Below are 22,946 nucleotides of genomic sequence, written 5' to 3' on the forward strand. Positions count from 1 at the left end.
CATATTGCATTTCATCATGTCAATCAGAATCAGATCCAAGAAACTTTATTTAAAAAATAAAAAAAACGAAAAAAAAAATTAAATAAATAAATAAAAAATCTCAAACATGGACCTCTCTCAAAAGCCCACTAAGCTACCAATATTAGCCTATAAATACTAGAGTTTCATTGAAACAAAACAGACAGAAAAAGGAAGAGAAGCAAAACACTCTGAGGTTTCCTTGGAACAAAACCCTGGACAAAACCTGAAGAGAAACCTAGACAGAGAGAGTGAGAATTAATCTTCAGCAACCTCCAGGCAACTCTGAAAGGTTCATTCTGACTCACACACTTTCAGCTCAAGCAAACTCTAACATTGGTTTGCAAATACAGCCATGCCATTTGATTTTAACCGATCTCTCCAATCAGGTTTGCCCTATATCCATCATATTTATGCCTTTAATTTGAATGCTCTAAATGTATGAGGTATTATGGGCGAATTTGATACCCTTTTGATGCATGTGTTTGACAAGAGGTTTAGGCCTCCTACCCTTGGTTGCTTTTTGTGAGCTTTTTGTGAATTTTAATGGCATTGTTCATGTGGTTACATTTTGATTTGGGGGCAACTCTTGGTTACCCTATTTTGTTTCTCTAACCTGTTTGTTGAGTTTTGTTTTGTGAGGGCTCATATGACTCTTGCAGAGATGGTTTGCCTGGTGTTCTGCTTTATTTGTGGGATACCGCCTGGAGGTTTCATTCCGATTACCTGTACTGACTCACTTTCTTTGATGGTGTTAGCTTGGGAGGATCTCAGGGTTTCCTTGTTCCGTTAATTACTGTTACTTCGGATCTTTATCCGTGTGGTACTTTTACATTTTCCCGTATTTTTACCGCTTTCTTAGCTGGAAGACCTCGATAGGAGGCAATATTTTGTGTGTTTACTTTATGCAGGTTCCTTCGTCTAGGATTTCCCTTTTGCCTGAGCGTTCCTAAAACGCAAACCAACTCATTGATTTTTCTTCTCCTAAGAACACGTTAACTCCTTCTACTACAGGCGAGTAAGTCTCCAAAGTTCGAGCATCCGGTAGATTGCGTAGTAACGTCGTTCGTCAAAAACCCAATCCATAACCCCGTAGTTAGCCGAACTACGGCTTGCTCTGATTCTCATTCCAGATGAGATACGTAGGCATAAGACGCGATGTCTTAGCGAGCACAATTACCCTTAACCCCTAGGTAGCCGAGCTACAAAGACTCTGATTCTCATATTCAAATGAGATATGTATGCAGTGGATGCGACATCCGTGCGAGTCATTTTCTTTTGACCATTTTTTTTTAGTAAATAACACATTAGATAAACCCACACCCTTTAGACAAGAACTACAAAAGTGGATCTCGTAGAGTACTACGGATGCGTAGGGGTGCTAATACTTTCCCTTCACATAATCGACTCCCGAACCCAAGATTTGGTTGCGAGACCCTGCCTTGTCCTTTCCTTTTTCCAGGTTTACTTCGAGCGTTTCCTTTCCCTCCTTTGGGATAAATAACGCACGGTGGCGACTCTCTTGTCTTTCTTCGCCGGTTGTTTTTTTCGCATTCCATTTTTCAGGTTGCGACAGCTGGCGACTCTGCTGGGGATACGGTTTCCCTAAGCGAGTCCCTCCTAGATTTTGTAGGTTGTTTGTTTATTGGGTGTTTATTCTTTTGTACAGTTATTTATCTTTCAGCATTTACCTGCTTTATTGCATTGTGTACATATGACTGCCGTATCTGCTGGTTCTGTTTGTGAGATGAGTTCTATACCCGAACTCGAGTGCACTTAGGATAGGAGAATGGCATAGTCTTGTTGACTTGTGTGGAGTTATTCCTTAGCAAGTTGACTTGCAAGCCCATTCACTTGGTGGAGGTCATGTTGGGATCAATAATGTCACACAAGTAAGTTGTGGTTAGACATTACTTTTTCCAATATAGACCTTAGAAGCCAAGGACCTTAGTTTACCAAACCCATCTTGGCCTATTCGTAGGACGTAGTGCGAAAGTCGTTCAAGTGTAAGGATTTGATACGATTATTACGCGATACTACACTCATAAGAGTCTCTCTTGAGAATATTTTTGGAATACGAGTAGTCGTTCCTCCGATAATATCCGAAAGATGGGATTATGACTATGGGAACCATTTGTAGAACATGTTTGGCAGGTTTAAACCTTAGTACACTCCCTTTGGGTGGTTCTTAACCTAAACTCCATGCTCGTGACTTGCAACAAACCCTTGATTCATGGTTGATCCGTTCAGGTATCCTTAATATCAATGAAACTTGGGTGTTGATAAGGTGTAAACCATAATCCACCAAAAATGGATGGTTGATATTAATGATAACATGATCCATCCCATGACCTTTGTTTGGTGTACTTTGCTTGATCCTTATAATTTCTCTCCAGGCAGTGCAACCATACAGATGTTCAAGCGGATCCAGCAATTCTGATTAACATGCCATTGCATTGCATAACATCATCTGCATATTTGCATCCAACATCTCATGCTTATTCATTTGCAGGGTATTCCATTTTTAAGGGGGGGGCTTAAAATCGAATAACCAGTGCATCGCATACCATACATACTAACCCTCATTTGTTTTGCAGGTGTCACCGCAGTGTCTAATGTTTGTTCCCTGTTTCAAGCAGTTATTGGTCCCAAGCGAGTTCACAGGTACCCGACAAAGGAAAACCGTCCACGACTAGCAATGGACCAGATACAGAAAGAACTGGCTGATATGCGTGAAAGGATGGATCGGTTCATGACATTGATGACTGGTATGGCAGAAGGCCAGGCGAAGCTGAAGGAATTGGTTGAGCAACCGAGGCCTGATCCAGAGGTGGAAATACCAAGTGCTGAGGGGAACCCTGGTAACCCTGGGAACGCTGATAACCCTGTGAACACTGGAAACGCGGGTAACGCAAATGTTGATGGAAACCCGGGTAATGTTGGCAACACGGGAAATGTTGGGAATGGTATTGGCGGAAGGTACAATGTGAATCAAGGGATTCGGATTAACGGGCACCCCGTTACTGAAGATTGTCAGTATGATCAATTTTCTTTGCACGACGAGGCCCTTGAGACTACTCGTCGTATGGATGAGGTTGCTGTTATAATAAAAACTAGGTGTTATATTGTGCTGTTAATTGGCTCGTTTTTATTTCCCGAAGGTAGTGGTTCTAGCATGCATATTATGTATTTACCTTTACTTAGACATGTAGATAGAATAGGAAGTTACAGTTAGGGATCTGCTTGTCTAGCCTATCTCTATAGCTCCTTGTGCAAAAACTCACACAAAGGCACATCTACAGTTTCTGGATGTGCTGTTTTGCTACAAGCATGGGATTGGTCAAGACTACCGTCCCTAGCACCCGTCAGTAACAACCCTTTCACATTTCCGTATGCACAAAAGTAAGTTGTTTAAATTGCTATATCTTTAGTTACTTCTTTAAAGATTATTATCTTTAACTAATATTTTTTGACTTTTTCGTGTAGATGGTCTGCACGTGGTATGAGTTACAACAGATGTCCAAGACACTGTATTACTCAGTATCGCAACCTGTTGGATCACCTTCGACCAACATACATAAGGAAAATAACTTAATAATTTCGTTATATTTTGTTAATTTCTTCTACCTAGATTATAATCTTATCTTCTTTCAGATTTCAGTTCATTTGGCGTCCATACCTTAATTTGGATCATGACCATCGGGTCAACGCTGAAGACGCGGTCATATGGATTGCATGCACACCGACAATACGGTTCACAACTGTGGAGATGCACAACAGTGATGTGTGAAGCTGCAGTTCGCTATGCCCCAAAACATCCCAGATCCCCCAGCTAGCCTATGAGAATGGCACCTGCGCAAAGTTAACGACCAATGGAACTTCAATCCATGGCAAAGCTTCGCAAGATCGGAGTGTCACAAATGGAAGCACCGTCATGACCATGTGTTAACTGACGTAGTCATGCCAACTAAAGAAAAACCAAGTCGTACTTATATGGCTTGGTACAGATCGATTGGTTTTCAGTTCATCGCCGAGGATATGTACTTGTACGACCCCTGCCAGATGACTTACACACCTGACACCTCAACATCGAACCCCCAACAACAGTGTTAGACCGGATATCCATAACCCCATGTCTGTCAAACGTTCCATTCAACCAACACACAAACATACAACCAAAACATACCATACATCTAACCCCAATACCAAGAGGATACCCCATACCACCACCAACAAATTGACCATCAACCTGAGACTCAACATCGCTTCGCACCCACCCCATCACCCTACCAAAGTCGCCTAAGCCAGAACACCCAACGATCATTCAACACCAACCGCCCCTCCTCCTACCATAGCCAAGAAGCCCAAACCTCCCAAAACCAAAACATCCAACAACCATATCTCTACCAAACACCCCAACAACCTTTCCTCGACGCATCGTTCACACCCATGTCTCCCTTCAACTGTCCCAGTCGCCCATCAATGAGTCATCCATAACCCAACTTCTCTAGCATGGGTCATGAGCTCAGCTACGGCGGTACACCATTGATGCATACTGAAGACTATGCCGACTTGTTTGACTACCTCAACAGGCATTCTCCTGTAGTTGGAAGTGATGCTCCTGGCCCCTCAGATGCTCAAACACCGGTACCGAATCATTAACGTGGGTTAGGGCCACGGGTTAGGGTAGCTAGAGGATGTGGGATCGGAGGTCGGTTAGGTGATCCCGGTCATCACCATTAGGTTTCTTTGTGTAAACGACAATTTTTATTAATATCAATTGGTTCTATATCAAATTTATCTATCATGTATACCATTTACCTAAAAAAATTGTATTTTACATTGAGGCTCCAATTGAATTGGCGCCTCCTCTTAAGTCCTACACAGGGGCGCCTATCCAATTGGCTAGGGCACCTACCCTAGCCAATCCAATTGGCGCCTCCATTCAATTTTTAAGAGGAGTCTCCAATTCGATTGGTGACTCCTCCTAAAAGTGGGGTAGTTTGGGATTTTTTTTGAAACCAGGGGTATTTTGGAAATTTCCTTGAAAAAGTGGGTTATTTTTGTAAAAATCTCCAACTTCGTGTATCGTTTTTAAATTTTTGCCATTAACCATTTTCTTTTTTTATTGAAATTCTTTTGTAAATATAATTTCTTCTTTGTTCAACAAGCAATTATGTTTTTATGGTATACTTATATTAATAAAATAAATAAATATTGATGCTTTAAAATAAATTTCGTTCAGTTCAACATACAAAAAGTAATAAAAGTGACAGAAAATACAATACAATACAATCGTGTGGAAAGTTGAGGTTTTCACCTCAGTTAGTATTTCAATTGTTTTAAAAATGCCAAAATATTGTTATTAGAATTCGAACCGCAAAATTTCACCTTAATCAGTACTCCATCCGTGATGAGCGAAACCCTTTTCCAAATCATGATGATAGATAATTTTTATAATAGTGTAAATAGACTTGTCTAGATGATGAAATATGTAATGAACTTGTTGAAAATGCAAAGAGAGATATGGGGCTAGTTTGTTTTAGTTTTAAAAAAATAGATTTTTTCTTTATATTTTTGAAAATGGATTTTACAAAAATATTTTCAAAATATTACAAGTTTTTCTAAATTTAATTTTTATAAATTAAAAGATTGAATTGTTTATTGTATAACATAAATATACATTATTCAATATCAAAACATAGTCAAAATCACAATTTAAAAAAAAAATTGTATCTCAAAAATGAATTTTAGAAAAAACTATTTGAAATAGCTTCAAAATTAAGTGATTTTTTGAAATTTTGATATCCAAAAAAAGTTTTGATAAAATGATAAAATACCTAAAATAACATTTTAAGAATAACTATTCAAACAAAATTTTCATTTGAAACTTTTATGAAAAATTTCTTTGTAAATTCTTTTTATACTAAAATATATAACACTATAAAAATCATTTTTAAAAAAAGTCAAAACAAACGGGTCCATGATATCACTCTATTCTGAAAAAAAAAACACTTCACACCAATCCATCACCAGAAAAACAAGGCCCATAAGACAATAAAGGCATTTGGTGGTTTAAATCCATTTTTGAGAAATGACTCTTGCATATATTTGACTAAATAATGAACAAATTATATCTATGCTTTCTTTAACCCTTCTATTTGTTCTATGTATACGTTCTTCAAGATTTCTAGACATATAGATCCTTAAAGTAATATTTGTTTATAATTTCAATTATATACATGTGGCTGTTACAAGTTTGAAGTCGATTAAAAGAGCAACATTCGTAACTTCCCCCGAAGTTATTTCAAGATCTAGATTCTGAAGTTTCAAAATCCAAAACTTCAAGAAATTTTTTTTAAGAAAGCTTAAACTCTAAAACCTAAATTCCAAAAAATTTGAGACCCAAAATTTCAAGGAGTTTTTATTTTGAAAATATGGATTTAATGAGAAATGGAATTTCAAAACCCAGATTAGTTAATTTTATTCACTCCTAGGTTTATTAATTTGATTTTACTCAACTCAAATATTTTTCAAATTTCAAATTTTTATTTTTGGATTTTTAGATTTTTTTATCATAAATATGACAAAGGTGTTGTTGAGGATGTAGAATACACACGTGAAAAAAATTTGTAAAAATCGGAAAAGAAAGGATGTTAATGATTCACTGTTAAATCATATAGTCAGATCATATATATATATAAAAAAAAATTCAAGATTCAACGATTTATCTTTTGAAACAAAGACCAAATAGTTTAAGTTAAAAAAAAATAATGAACTTTATGGTTTACAACCAACAATATTAACACATTTAAAGTTAAAGTCTTACATATCAATGGACTAATTTTTCTAACAGAGTTTTATTTAAGGAATCAGATATCGATGCTCATTAAATAAAAAAACGAATTAAGTTAAATAATTCAAAGTATAATTAAGCTTAAAAAAAGTCTCATCTGACTTTGGCGTATGTAGGCTTAGTCGTAGGCTCTCGTTAGTTGGTTTGACTTATTCCGATCATTAATGGTCATGAGTCATGATTTTCATTAGCATATATTCGATATTGTCAAAATGATATTTTATCGTAGATGATTAATTTCTTAACTTTTGTGATTAGCTTTTAAACATTTTCACTATTAATTTGATTAAAAATAATATTTTTATTTTTTATTTTTTAATGTTTATGGATTTCCACATCAACATTGGGAATTCACAAGGATGAGGGTAAGTGATAAAATTCTCTTGTAGTGAAAATCCGAGACGAGGATGTCAAATATATTTGGAGGCAATGAAGAGGATGAGTGATAAAATTCTCCCACCACCACTCATTTGTGGAACCGTGTTTTACAAGGTATAGAACATGTTTTTGATGGTGACAATTATTAAAGATGAACATGCCCTTGATAAAGACAACAACTAAAGTCAAACATAAAACGGTTAAAACAACTAAAGTTGCAAACTATGATCATAATGATTTTCATGTAAAAGTTCATGACTAAATCACACACACATAAAATAATTTTCAAACTTATTTTTCTCAAAAAACATTTCTAAAAATTCCTAGAAGTCGTTCCGAAAAAGTTAGAAACTGCCAAAAGAGGTATGAGCAAAGTTTTGTTATTGCCAATTGATTGACACCTTATGGAAATCGATTGGAGAAGTTCAAAATTGTGCCCTAATCGATTAGGATTGTGCATTGATTACTGGTAACAACTAAATATATTTTCTTACCTTTTGGAGATTGCTAATTGAATAATTCAGGTCTACTAATCGATTGGGACATGATGCTAATCAATTGACATGTCATTATTGATCTTCAATTTTTTCTTTCTTGTGTCAACCTCTAGCCTATAAATAGAGGTGCCTTCCTACATTTCTCAACATCCAGAAACATGATTTCATATCTCACTTCTCACTCTATCTCTAAAAATTCTTTTTGTTTACTTTCTCTCACTAAACGTTTAGCCATAGTGCTTTTGGAGAAGTTCATTTTGCGAGTTACAAAGTTATAATTCTGGAAGGGTAATTTTGTAAGTTCTCCAAGGAAGCTTTGATTTTACCTTGGTTAAACATTGCAAACATTTAGGGATTATTTGTTTGTGTTCAAAGCTAAACCCCTAAAAAGTTTTGGTTTGAGGATTGTGTGATTAAGTCTCAGTTAGGTTTGAAAGTTCAGCCCATACAAAAGCTTTCAAGGTTCGAGATAAGCTCGATAGTAAAATCTCATAGGTCATTGGTTATCCCGCGATAAAACCAAGTTTTAGTTAAAGCTTAGCCCGTGATAAAAGCTTGGTTCGGTTTGAGATCAGCCAGTGGTAAAATCTCACAGGCTTTTGGTTAGCCCATTGTAAAACCAAGTTGTGTTCATGAGCTCGTTCTGGTGTTTAAAGCTCCCAATATTTATTTGAAGCTTGAATACTAACGCTCAAAGTTTCTTGTGGAAAGGAAACTAATCGCTTTGATCCATTGTTTGGAAGGAAGACTCATCGCTTCTCTCCCGTGTTTGCTGTTTAGTTAGAAGTTAGCCACAAACTTCAGTTTTCCTTGTATAAGGGGGTTCAAGAGTTCAACCTACTAAAAGCTCTAAAGTTTATTGGATACTCTCAAGAAAAATTCTTAGGGAGAGGTGTGAGATCCTAAATTTTACCCTAGGTTTTTTCATTGACATTAACATGGTATTTTCATTCCATTTGATCATGCATCCCATCAATCGTATACTCTCATTAGGTTTTAGGTAAAAGGTCAGGATTTCTTGGCATTTCATTTAATTTTATTGTCATGTATTCATCTGTGGATTGAGAAGTCAAGAGTATTCCTTAGTCTTATTTTTTCCTTTCATAACATCAGGTCTTAAAGGTTTAGATAATTGATAGTCATGAGTATTATTGGTCATCTAGATATTTGTGAGTTTTTATTTTGTTTTATTAATCAAATATTTAAATGTAATTGGCCCAACAGTTAGCCAGTTCACATTTGTTTTCTCTGGACTTTATTCACCTGCATTATTATCCTCCACCAACATTTCATTAGATTGGAAGTCAAAAGTCAAGGCTTGAACTTTAGTTTGACTTTTATTACCAAGTTCATTTGCATTGCATTTTATTTTTATGCATCCCTTAGTATCTAGCGGGGAATGAGACAAAAGTCAAGAAAGTTGACTTTTTGTCTTTGACTTTTTTATTGCTAATTTCATTTCATCTTGTTTTTTTTTGTTTTTATTTAACAGTAAGTTTGTTTTCAATATTTGGTTGAATTTGAATTTTAGTTGGTCTTGTGTTCTTATGATATAATGTAAAACTTTTGTTTTAGGTTAAGAGTAAGAACAATTCTACTTGAAATTAAATAAATTAAACTTCAATTTGAATTTTTGTTTTGCATTCATATGAGTGTACTCACTACATGTTTCTATTTCATTACATACATATCACATTACATACACCAATACACATAAAGTCAATACAAAAGTACAAAAAATGAATAGAAATGAAGGAAGCTCCATTTGTCCAAGCCAAGTCATTCGTGCGAGCTAAGCTACATCAAGCCCTTGTTATTGCAGCCTCACCATCAACTTCTCAAGGTGCTTCCAAGTCTCATCCATTTGAGCCAAGCCCTTCCAAGCCATCAACTCCAAGACAGTTTCACATGAGTATATAAAACAAAAACAAATAATATTTATGTTAGTAAGAACTCAGTGGGGGACCACAAGAAAAGTGATTCACACGCACAAAATTCACACCCAATTGAATCCCAATTTCAGTAACAATTTCATAGAGAGTATCAAGTATAACAAAATTTCATTCACACACTTTCAAATATTTTATACGTGTTAGGTACCCTATATAAATAAAGCATTTGTTTCATTCAAACACACATATTTTCTCCATTGGAGTCACTCTGCAGAAATCTCATTAGACTCGATTCACTTATATATTATTTCCTATGTGAACTAATCTACGTGAGTTTAGAGCTACATATTTTGTGTTAAGCTGGTTCATCCTAAGTCCTCATCATCAAATCTCTAGACTAAAAGCTCTAATCCTAAAATTACTTAGAATTTGCACTGAAATTCTAAAGTAGTTGAGCTAAACCATAACATTTCCCTTATTAACAACAACATAGCACAACATCATATACAATAGCACATATAAAAAACTCAAGAGGGAAGAGAAGAAGTAGAGAGAAGTGAAATAAGAAGCATAAATAAGAAGTGGAAACGATACATGTGTGGAATCATCTCTTCAATAACTTTGAAGTGGTAAAACCTCATCAATTTTCCTTCTGCTTGATTGATACTTGTTTGTTGTAGCTTGTTGAGTTGGAATTTGATTTGAATCTATGTTTGTAGAACTTAGGGTTGCCTTTGATTTGTTGGATTTTAGTTTTATTCCATGATGTAATGTTGTTGTTTGTTTTATTTTTGATGTTGAATTATTTGGGTGGAGGATTCGAGACGATTTAGGTACAATTGGATTTTTTGGAAGGTTAGGGTTCCTGAGATTCAGAGGTCTCGATCTCGTTAGAATTTTATGGTTTGTTGTTTTTGGGTTTAGATTGGTGACCAGAGGAGGATTTTAGACATGGTTTAGGTTTGAGATATGATTTTAAGGTTTGTAGTTGAGTTATAGGTTTGTCTGAACTTTTCGGTTAGAGTTCAGCCGAAGATCATATAGATTAACGGTGGCTCAGGGCAATTTCTAGGTTAGGATGAACTTTCCGGTGGAAGTTCAACCGAAGTTCATGGTTTTCATCAGGCTATGGTGGTTTCTAGATTCAAGTTGAGTTCTCCGGTTGAATCTCAACCGGAGACTGGGTTTTGATGGTGGTTTTGAGGGCGAAGTTGTTGGTGTTTGGGGTGGCCTGTGGTGGTGATTAGAGAGATAATAAGAGAGGTAAAATGAGCTTTCCCCCTATCTGAGATTGAGTCTTTAAACTCTCTCCAAGGGCCTTTCATTTGTTGCCACTTGACCCTTTCCCCTGTGTGTTCCCCACACCAGCATACCTTGCACCCTATCCATATTGAACTTTGATTTTGTTGACTGCGCCAAGCATTGCTCATCCAGTGGCCCACGCTAAGTCAAAATGTTGACTCTATGAGGGCATATTCCTAATGGGCCATGCCCCATTTCTTGTTTTTGCCCCCAGTTTTTCTTTTCATTTTTTATTAGGCCCTGGAGCTGTTTTTGGAAGCAACACATTTATTTATTTTTTGATCTCTATTGTTTTTTTTTTGCTATTTATTTCTCGTTTGGAGGTTTATTTGGTTTAATATATTTTAATAGATTAATTTAGTTAATAGTCATTAATTAATTTAGTTAATTAATTTTTAATTGATTAATTCTATTGGTTAATTATTATTAACTTAATTAACTTATTTACCTATATTTTATTAATTGGACTTTGTTTTATTTTAATCTCTTTCTATGTTTTTAATTATTCATCATAATACCTCTAATTTAAAATATAATTCATTATCATCTTGATTATATTTGTTAGCATTTGTTAAAATGACTAATTAGTTCATTGATGAATATGAAATAACATTAATTTTGTAAGAAAACTTTTCAAAAAATTATTGAAACCCTTGGTCTAATACCAAGAGTGTTTTTCAAAAACTTGGTCGAATGCCAAGTGTTTTTTCTCTCAAATCGTTTCCATATTCCATTTCGATCCCACGCAAATAAAAAACCTCGATCAACATCGAGCGTTTTTCTCCAAATCCAAATTCAAAAAACTTAATCATACTTAAACACCATTTCAAAGGGTGAAAAGGGATATGGTCTAGAGCCTTTGAATGATATCCTTGATTGTTTGGATACGAGTTCCCTTACTCAACCACTCGAGTAATCGTCATCGTAGCGGTAAATTCATGATCATCAGGCTATGGATAAACTTGACGTCAATAAAACCAGAGTCGCCACCGCGCTTTTATTATTTCCAAAGGAAAAGGGAAAAGTACGAACAAAACCCAAAGATAAGAAGTTTTCAAATCAAAACTAATAAAATGCCAGAGATTACAGGTAAGGGGGTTGGTTACGCAGAGGGAAGGTATTAGCATCCAAAATGTCTTAGGTACTCCTAGGGAGCCCTTTTTATGTGTGCATATATTTTGGTATAAAAGATGTTTAAGAAAAACTGGAGTGTAGGGATGAGAAAATAATTCATTGATTATATTTTTGTGTTTGACAAGACCTTCGGTCTTGTGCCTACGTACCAACATAGAAGTCAGGGATCAAAATCTTGTAGTTTATGGTAAAAAATTTAAATGAAGTGGGTAAGTTGATTTTAACAAAAAATTTAAGAAGAGGGCACAAAAGGCCAAAGGTTTGAATGGGGTTGTTAATTCTTTTTATTTATTTTTTTGAAATTTAAGTCAATATGGTTAAGTTTATTTACAAGTTTTCATTAAGAAAAGGATTTTAAAATGCATTGGCATAAGGCCAAAGTTTCTAATTATTAAAACATGTCTAAGTTTAAAATCACAAGCAAAGAAGGTTTTGAAAAGAGGGAGATATTTTGAAATTTAAGAAGTGGGAGGAGATGAAGAGACTACCCTAAGCAAAAAATTAAAAGTTAATAGTTAAAAAGATCTGACCAATGGGATGCAATCCAACAGACAAGAATGTCATATAGAAACCCACTTTCCCTTAGACTTTGATTAAGCAATAAGCATTATCAATGAGCAATTTCCAGACATCAAAAAGATCAAGGCATCAAATAAAGATAGCCACATCCAAGCTAGCCTTCCAATAGCTAGCAAAGTTCATTGTCTTCCCATGTATCCGATGAAATATTCCTTCATCAACTCAGAACAAAACATTAGACAAAGATCATAACAAAGTAGCAATTAGGTACATAGACAAAATAGCAGATGAACCCAGGGAAATTCAAAGTCTTGTATCAGATGAAGATCACTTGTCAAGAATAACTCAGTCTCAGATGTTGGCATTGGCCAAGTCCTTTAGCACAGGGAAAGCTGCCTAATTCTAAGTCTAAAACTCAGATCAAATCCCAACAGTCCACCAGATATTTTTTAGGGTTTTTGTTGTTATTATATTTTTTAAGGTCCTAAGACCACAACAAAGTCAAAATGCACAAGAAAATATATACAATCACAAGATATGGCTCAAGTGAGAAAAGTGAAAAAGACTGAATCATAAACAAGTTGCATGAAGTGTAAAATGGTAAATGAATGGTAAATGACTGAAATTTAAATAGCATAAAGTAAATGACTTGAAAGTAAAAGCATAATGAATAAAGGTTATTCAATGGTTAGTCAAAAGTTAGTGTTGAGGTTTAATTGATTAAGTCATTCTTTGGAGAATACTCAACCATTCATTCACAAGTATGGATCCTTGATCCAAGACATCTTCCATGAGAATGGCTCCAACTTGGATAATGCAACAAGTATGCCACTAGATCTCATGAAAGGAAAAAAGGTCAAGTCTCCACCCAATTCCATGAAGAATGAGTGACTTACAATCTCACTTACTAGAATGATATGCCTTGAGGGTCAAATTTAGCTCTATGTTAAGCAATTGTAATTGGACTTATGTAGAAGTCACAACTATCCGAGGTCGGGCGATAAAAATATAGGTGTTAATGTATGTTATAGATTTGGTACAAAGAACCAAACCCGTAAAACATACCACATACTAAATGAAAATGGGAGGGACCTATCTCAATCATACTTGTATTGATTCATCTGACACAAGGTCATTGATGAATCAATTAGCCTTTAGACATTAGAGATTTCATTGGTCAAATGAGGAAATGAGAAAGAATAGGGATGAAGATGAAGAGGAGGGGAAGATAGAAACACAAATTGATCATGAGAGGATTTTCATCAAATCAAAACCATTCATTTATTTTGGGAGATGAAATGTACATTTCATCAATCCCCTAAATCCAATGGTTTTGATCCAACAAAAGTCAAATCAACCTTGACCAAGGCCCAAACAGAAAGTCAAACATCACAAGACCATAAAAATGGCTCAACCATATTTTTAAACATTTAATCAATTAAAAATAAATTTAAAAATGGATTAAAACACATTTTAATTTAGTCAAAACCTAAAATCCCTTCAAAAACACCAAATAAATGGCCAAAGGATTTATCCTAGGTCAAACAAGGTCAAAGGACCTTAGACAAAACATTTCACCATTTTCAAAAAGTCAGAAGTATTTTTAAACAATTAAAAATAAGCACACAAAAATTTAATTCATGGAAAATACCAAAATTAATCCAAAAAATAATTTTAATTTAGAATATGGAAGATAAAAATACTTAAAGATTTTTGGTGAAAGTCCCATTTTTTTTGGATTAAAAATGAAATTTCTATGAATTAAATAAAATAAGTGGATTAAATGAAAATTCAGAAAATACAAAAAAACAAGGGCCATCAGATCTCCCTCATTAATTGAGGTCGCAACTCTGATTGTGCGCATTCCACAAACACCTCAATCAACTGCACCACACGCATGGTAATCAAAAGCAAGGGACGAGATTAAAACATTTCAAAGGGATCTGATGGTTTGGAAGGTGCCAACACACCACCGAAGCTAGGGCTTCAGTCATCTTCTCTGGTGGACCTCACCGGACTGGTCCACCACAAACCACCACAAAAATGAAAAGTAAGGACATGGTTATAAAGTAAAAATGATCAGGAGCTCGAATTTGGCCTCAATTTTGTCCAATTCCAAGTATATTGAAAGATACATGGATTTGAATTTTGAGGATCATGAACTGAGTTACTTCAATTTAACCTCAAAGCAACTCAATCTTGTTGCCTACATTGGTAGGACTTCATCCAACCAAAAATCAATTGAAATGATGGAGAATTGAGTGAGAATCGAAGAGAGAAAGTTTGAAAATTTTCACCTTCTATTTGCAGTGATGAAGCTCGATCTTGATCTCAATTTGCTTGGGCTTGCTTCCACTTGATTGCAGGAGGTGAATTGAGAGCTTAAATTATTTGGACTCTTGGAGTTTCAACTTCAAAACAGAAGTGAAATTGAAACTCGATTTTCAATTGAAAACCTTCAAGATTATCCTTTAATGGAGATGGGAAGGTTGTAGGAGCAAAGCTTGGGCAAGGTCTCCTCAATTTTGAGCAGGTGTCAATGTATTTATAGGCTTGGCAATTGATTTCCGCACACTTCTATAATTTGTCCAAAAATAGAAATTCTCATGTGCATGCTTGCATGGGCGTGTAATAGGCTCATGCGATGATGTCAAAAGGTCCAAAAATGATCATGAGTGATGCTGCAAGTGTAACATGAAGCCATGCATTTGAAATTGAGAAGTGGTCATGAGATTCATCCATATGGAACCATGAAGAATAACCATGCGCAAGTCATTCAAATCTTGTACAAATGAAGTGATTTTTGACTTTTTGGAAAGGTGACATCAAGGAGAACAACTTTCATGTTGAACACGTTTCCATTTGAAGCTTGGATCATGATGAATTTTAAGGTGGAAGTTTGAGAAATCAAACATAATTGAAAATTTTCTAAGTATCAAGTCAAATATCCACTTCTTCCACCTTGAATAACTTTTGGTATGAGCTTCAAATAGAAAAAGTTCCTTCATCAAAGTTGTATTCCTTTCAATCATATTCAATTTGGTCATAAATTTGACCTTACTTGGATTCGACATAAATGAGTTATGCATTTTAGAAGTTGAGGAAAATTGCTTGTTCAATGGTAATGGCCCAAAATGACGTATAACGTTTCCTCTTGGCACATTCCCTTGCAAGTAGATTTTAACATTTCTCAAAGAATAAAAGTTAGAGAGGACATAATTAAATTTATCATGAAACTTGGATGGCCTTCATCTCATAAAAATTGACCAAGTTATGTTCCTTGGAATTGACCTCCTAACTAGGGCACACACAAAATGACCTATAAGATTTCACCATAAAAAATGACTTTACAAGTAAACTTAGATCTTGACATAAACATGAAATTTGTTAGGAATGTCATAAGGAGTAACCTTTCTCTTGGAATCATTTTCATATGACAAATATTGTAGGAGATAGGATCTTGGGAACCCCAGTTTTGACTAGTTGACTTTCTCTGGTCAACTTCTTTGAACCAACTTGCAAAATTGAAGTTCTTTTTATCTTTTGGACTCATGGAGGATCATATATGCATAAGATGATATGAATTAAGTATCCCTTGATATGTTGGACCAAATGTTGAAGAAACTTGCTGAGGAAGTCACACAAAATACGCAGATGAATTAGGGTTTCCAAGGCCAACAAACTTCAAACTCTTGATGATTTCTTGATCCAAATGATAAATAAAGAACATGGGGATCCATATATGATGTCTAGAACTAATATGAACCATATCTTTATTGATATCCTTTCCCTGAGGGCCTCAAACCCTAATTGTGAACTTGATGAGGTATTGGTGGATGCACACACTACCTATAAAAGAAATAAAGCTATACATGGACATATTTTTGGTATTTTGGTTAGTAAACAAAGAAAAACAAAGTATGATATAATCAAGTATGCTTGGTTATCTCCCCCAATGCAAACCCAATGAATGAGGGGTAAGGAGGATGCCAAGGTGTGATCCCAAAATCAATGCATATGATGAGATAGCATGAGGGATCTTAGGGTCAAAATTGGGGTTTTACAGCTGCCCCTGTTTAAGGACATTCTAACTGAGGATGTGAAGGTTAAAATCTTCGTATCAACTCAGTAGAATGGACTTAAATAACAACATTGAGAAATAAATTTTGGTCCCTAAGAGACCTCATGATGCATATGATATGAGTGTAAAAATAATCTTTGTGGGGAATATATTTCCACAAAGGAAAAGAATCCGGAGAGATCGAAAGTCCACATGAACATAACGTATTCCATAAGGAAAACTCACTGAGGAGACATAGACTATGGGGGATAACAAGCTATGTGTAGGCCAGGCTACGACTTGAAAACTACTGGAGGCACGAGGGGTTTTCCACGAAAATAAATCAATGGAAGGACTCGACATGAGGATAAGGTTATCTTCAAGGGATGGCGACTTCATTGAGGAAATACGCGCCCAAACTCAACTGGGGAAGTACAAACTTCAACACATGAGTAAAAGAGATATATTGTCTACTACCGGTTACTGGATAAGAATATCAATACACTCGGACAGAGGGATATCCATTATTGGTTAGGGTAAACATATCAACGATAACTCACTGAGGAAAAAGAGGTGTATTCATTACCGGTACTGGGTAAGAATAACCTACTAGGGAGAAAATATTAAATAGGATTTACAACTACTTATTACTGGGCAGAAGACCGAAAGTTATAGGATCCGTCACTAGTTAAAGTGAGCATATCAAGGATAAACTCAAAGGAAGAATATTCGTCATCAGTTAGAATGAAAATATCAAGGATATACCACCTGGGGAAAGAGGAAGAATATCCATTACCTGTTAGGGCAAACATATCAAGGATAAACTCAAAGGAAGAATATTCGTCATCAGTTAGAATGAAAATATCAAGGATAGACCATCTGGGGAAAGAGGAAGAATATCCATTACCTGTTAGGGAAAACATATCAAGGATAAACTGCCGGGGAGAAATAGGAATTACAACTACCGCTTATTGGGTAGAAGACCAAAGATAGAGAATATCTGTCATCAGTTAGGATGAACATATCAAGGATAGACTCAGCAGAGGAAATGAGATTTTCAACCATCGATTACCGGGCAGAAGACCATAGAAATAGAGAGAATCTGTCACTGGTTAGAGTGAACATATCAAGGATGAACTCTGAGGGGAAAACTAGGATTTATATCTACCATTTACTGGGCAAAAGACCAAAGAGGAGAAAATCCGTCACTGGTTAAAGTGAACATATTAAGGATTAACTCTCCGGGGAATAAAAGTAGGGATTACAACTACTCTTTTACTGGGTAGAAAACCAAAAAAAGGAAGAACATTCGTCATCGGTTAGGATGAACATATCAAGGATAAACTTACCAGGGAAATGTGAAAATGAATCCACTGGGGAAAATAAATAATTAGATCACATTTTACCGGGTATTGGGCAAAAGTAATGAACTCAATATCAAGACGAATATTACCAGTTACTGGATAATAGACTCTTGGAGACCAAAAGATCTATCTAGGTAAGAACTAGAAAGAAACGGTCAATCAAAAACTCAACCCAATGAGGATATAACTCAGGGGGAGTGGTTCCATCTATATAATAAGTTAGGGAGGAAACTGAAATGATAATCATCCACGAGGAAATATCTCAGTGGGGAATGAGAAAGGATAAACTCTTTCTGCTTAAGGGGCTGACACTCTACAATTGAAGGAGGACAGACACGCCAAATCTGCATGGGAAAATAATATCACCAAGGCAGGGGTTCAGAAGAAAAATCAGTGTGATAAGATGCACAATGAAATATCTGATATTGTGTTATATGCATGTATATGCATGAGTATGTGATTATGATTATGCTAATGAAAACAACATAAAGGATACAAATAACAAAGATTTGAATCATCACTATAACACTTGGCTAATCTCAACAAGATGGAAACACCAACTGGAGAATATTATAGGGATGAAAATAAATCATCTAGCTCCGAATAAATCAACTATGGCTGGGGAAAGACATATAGAACAATGTTTCTAATCTATCATAGTGAACTCTATGGGGAGAAGAGAGCACTGTTGAAGGAATGATCAACCAATCAAGCCGAGGATAAGGAAGGATCTACTGAAGATCCAAACAAATTAACACTGCGGGGAATTTTAAGTCAACACCATGTTAAATGGGAGACAACCTTGTAGGGGATAAAAATCAAATATTGCTTAGAATCAAACACTATCGGGAAAGAGGGAACTTCTATCTGAAGATGAACTCTGCTGGGGAATACAAGAGATAAAACTCTACATGGGGAATCGAGCAACTGTTGGGGGATGTTATGACAAATACCATCACACTCCTCAATGATCATCAAATTCTTCTTGGAAATTGCGAAATAAACTAATTCCAAGGCAAAGATAATCGGATCTGACTCGCCCAGGGGAGAAACTGTCGTGGTCATGCAACACAATCAAATGAAAATGGGGATATGGAAACCAAATAAAGGTTCTGGAGTACGAAGGGTACAATCATCAAGTCACAAACTGGGGAATGCAAAATATGAATACCTCAACTAGGGAACAAGAATTTGCAAAGGGGTCCAATCAGCTCAACTCTGCTGGAGATGATAAATTACTCAGGAAGGAACTTTATCAACCATGCTGGGAACCAATGATGGACTGTTGGGGAGGAAGAAGTTACCAAACCAACTACTTGTGGGAAGGCCAACAATGCTTCATACCTCAAGACTTAATTGTTCTCAGATTGCTGTTAACATTCCTAACTGAAATCGATTATTCTTAAAGTGAATGTTTTTTTTTTAAGGAAAATGATTATTCATTGATTTATTTCAAATATATCATCATAAAAATTCAATTTTAAAACAGAAACAAATAAGAATAGAAATAATTTGATAGAAGCTCAACTCTATTTAATAGAATGGTAGTCCGCGATTGGCGGGACTCCATGGATCTTTATAAAGTTTGAAAATGGTAATTTACATGGAAAAGGACTACATTGAGTACAATGATCACTAATCTCCCTAACATATTCAAAATCCACCGTGTTCTTGTCTTCGGTTGAGAATGAAGAGTTAGAACCAAATGACTGCTTTTCAAAGCTGCTTCCAAGATCAGGAATAACTAGATGTAGTTACTTTCCATAATCCCTAAATTTTGCCTAGATTTCCCCAAGGTGGGGTACTCAATATACCGGGATAAGTTTTCTATTTTATGTCTCTAACTTTTACCTGGATCGTCCTTTCGAGTTTTCAATCCACCGAGATGCTCATTTTTGCCTAAGCCACCCTTTCAGGTTTTCAACTTAGCGAGTTGTTCTTTTCTTTTTAGGCGAAGTATTTCTTGACTGCATCGGCATTTACAGGATACATGAACTCTTCACCATCCATAGTTATAAGAATCAAAGCACCACCGGAAAAGGCTCTCTTCACAACATATGTGCCTTCATATTTAGGAGTCCATTTTCCCCTAGCATCAGGTTTGAAAGATAAAATCTTCTTGAGCACGAGGTCACCTTATCTGAACACACGAGGCTTGACCTTCTTATTAAAAGCTTTCTTCATTCTCTACTAATATAGTTGACCATGACACATGGCAGTCAACCTCTTCTCTCCAATCAAACTCAGTTGGTCATATCTGGTATGGCACCATTCAACTTTAGTCAACTTGGCTTCCATTAACACACGCAATGACGAGATCTCAACCTCCACAGGGAGTACAACTTCCATGTCATAAACAAGAGAGAAATGGGTTGCCCCTGTTGAAGCGCAGATGGATGTACGGTACCAATGCAAATCAAATGGGAGCATCTCATGCTAATCTTTGTATGTCATAACCATCTTCTGAATGATCTTTCTAATGTTCTTATTCGCAACTTCAATAGCCCTATTCATCTTGGGTCTGTAGGGAGAAGAATTATGGTGTGAAATCTTGAAGTCTTTGTAAAGAGCTTCCACCATATTATTGTTCAAGTTTGATCCATTATCAGTAATGATCTTACTCGGTACACCATAGCGACATATAATTTGATTCTTGATAAACCTTACAACAACTTGCTTGGTCACGTTTGCGTACGATGCCTCTTCAACCCACTTTGTAAAGTAATCAATAGCCACTAAATTGAAACAATGTCCATTTAAAGCTTTGGGCTCAATCATACCAATCATATCAATTCCCCACATGGAGAAGGGCCATGGAGAGGAAATGACATTCAACAGTGTCGGAGGAACATGAATCTTATCTGCATAAATTTGACACTTGTGACATTTCTTCACAAACTTGCAATAGTCAGATTCCATTCTCATCCAATAGTAACTTGCTCTTAACATCTTCTTTTCTATAGCATGTCCATTAGAATGAGTACCAAAGGAACCTTCATGGACTTCAGTCATCAACAGGTCCACTTCGTGTCTATCCATGCATCTGAGTAAAACCATATCGAAAATTCTTTTATAAAGCACATCACCATTCAGGTAGAAGTTGCCATCTAATCTTCTCAAAGTCTTCTTATCTTTCAAAGATGCCCCAGACGGGTAAATCTGACTTTGGAGGAGACATTTGATATCAAAATACCATGGTTTTTCATCTTTGACTTCTTCAACAGAAAATACATGAGTTGGTCTATCAAGACATTCCAAAATTTCACCATAATCATTGAAGCCAACGTTGCAAGAGCATCTGCGATCCGGTTTTCATCTCGAGGGATATGATGAAACTCAACCTTTGTAAAGAAAGTTGAAATCCTCTTAGCATAGTCTATATATGGTATCAAACAGGGCTGATTCGTCTCCTATTCTCCTTTGATTTGATTCACAACCAAAGCTGAATCTCCATAGAATTCAAGATATTCGATTATGAGATCAATGGCCTCTTCAAGCCCCATAATGCCAACTTGATACTCAACCATATTGTTTGTACACTTGAAGGTCAATCTAGCTGTAAACAGAAAATGAGTGCCTTGAGGAGTAATAATCACTTCCCCAATGCCATTACCATACAAATTAACAACTCCATCAAATACCATGCCCCAACGGGAACCAGGTTCTGGCCCTTCTTCAAGCAATGGTTTGTCACAATCTTTCATCTTCAAGTACAAAATCTCTTCATCAGGAAAATCATATTGCACTGATTGATAGGCTTCAATAGGTTGGTGAGCCAGATGGTCAGCCAAGACACTACCTTTAATAACATCATACTCGGATAACAACATCTGTCAACGATAATTCTCCCAGTTAAAGCAGGCTTCTCAAAGATGTACTTGATTGGATCCATTTTGGATATCATCCAAGTAGTATGATTCAACATATACTGGCGTAGACGTTTAGCAGCCCAAGCCAATGCGCATCATGTCTTCTCAAGCATATAATACCGAGTCTCATAGTCGGTGAACTTCTTACTGAGGTAGTAAATTGCATATTCTTTTTTCCCAGATTCATCTTGCTGACCAAGAACACAACCCATACTCTCTTAAAGCACAGTCAAATACATGATCAATGGTCTTCCCTTAACAGGTGGAGACAGAATCGGAGGCTCAAGCAGATATTCTTTGATACTATCAAAAGCTTTCTAGCAATCTTCGGTCCAATCGCAGTACTGATCTTTCCGAAGAAGCTTGAAAATTGGCGCACATGTGGCAGTCATATGCAATATAAATCTTGAGATATAATTTAAGCGGTCGAGAAAACCCTTGACTTGCTTCTCAGTTTTGGGCGCAGGTATCTCTTGTATTGCTTTGACCTTGGCAGGATCAACTTCAACACTCTTCTCACTGACAATAAAGCCAGCAACTTACCAGATTGAATACCAAATATACATTTATTGGGATTCAAGTGGAGTTTATACTTTCTCAAGCGCTGGAATAACTTCAACAAATGCTCAATGTGTTCTTCTTCATGACTTGATTTGGCAATCATATCATCGACATAAACTTCAATCTCTTTATGCATCATATCATGAAAGAGAGTGGTCATAGCTCTCTGGTATGTTGCACCAACATTCTTTAAACCGAAAGGCATCACTCTATAACAGAATGTTCCCCAGGGTGTAATAAATGTGGTCTTCTCCATATCTTAAGGTGCCATCTTGATCTGATTATAACCGGAAAATCCATCCATAAATTAAAAGATTTTGAATTTAGCTGTATTGTCTACCAACATATCAATGTGTGGCAGAGGAAAATCATCTTTCGGTCTGGCTTTATTCAAATCTCTATAATCAACACACATACGGACTTTTCCATCCTTCTTAGGAACATGCACAATATTAGTCACTCATTGCGGATACTCCGAGGTAACAAGGAAGCCAAC

Source organism: Lathyrus oleraceus, chromosome 6, assembly GCF_024323335.1.
Source record: "Lathyrus oleraceus cultivar Zhongwan6 chromosome 6, CAAS_Psat_ZW6_1.0, whole genome shotgun sequence".
NCBI classification, from domain to species: Eukaryota; Viridiplantae; Streptophyta; class Magnoliopsida; order Fabales; family Fabaceae; genus Lathyrus; species Lathyrus oleraceus.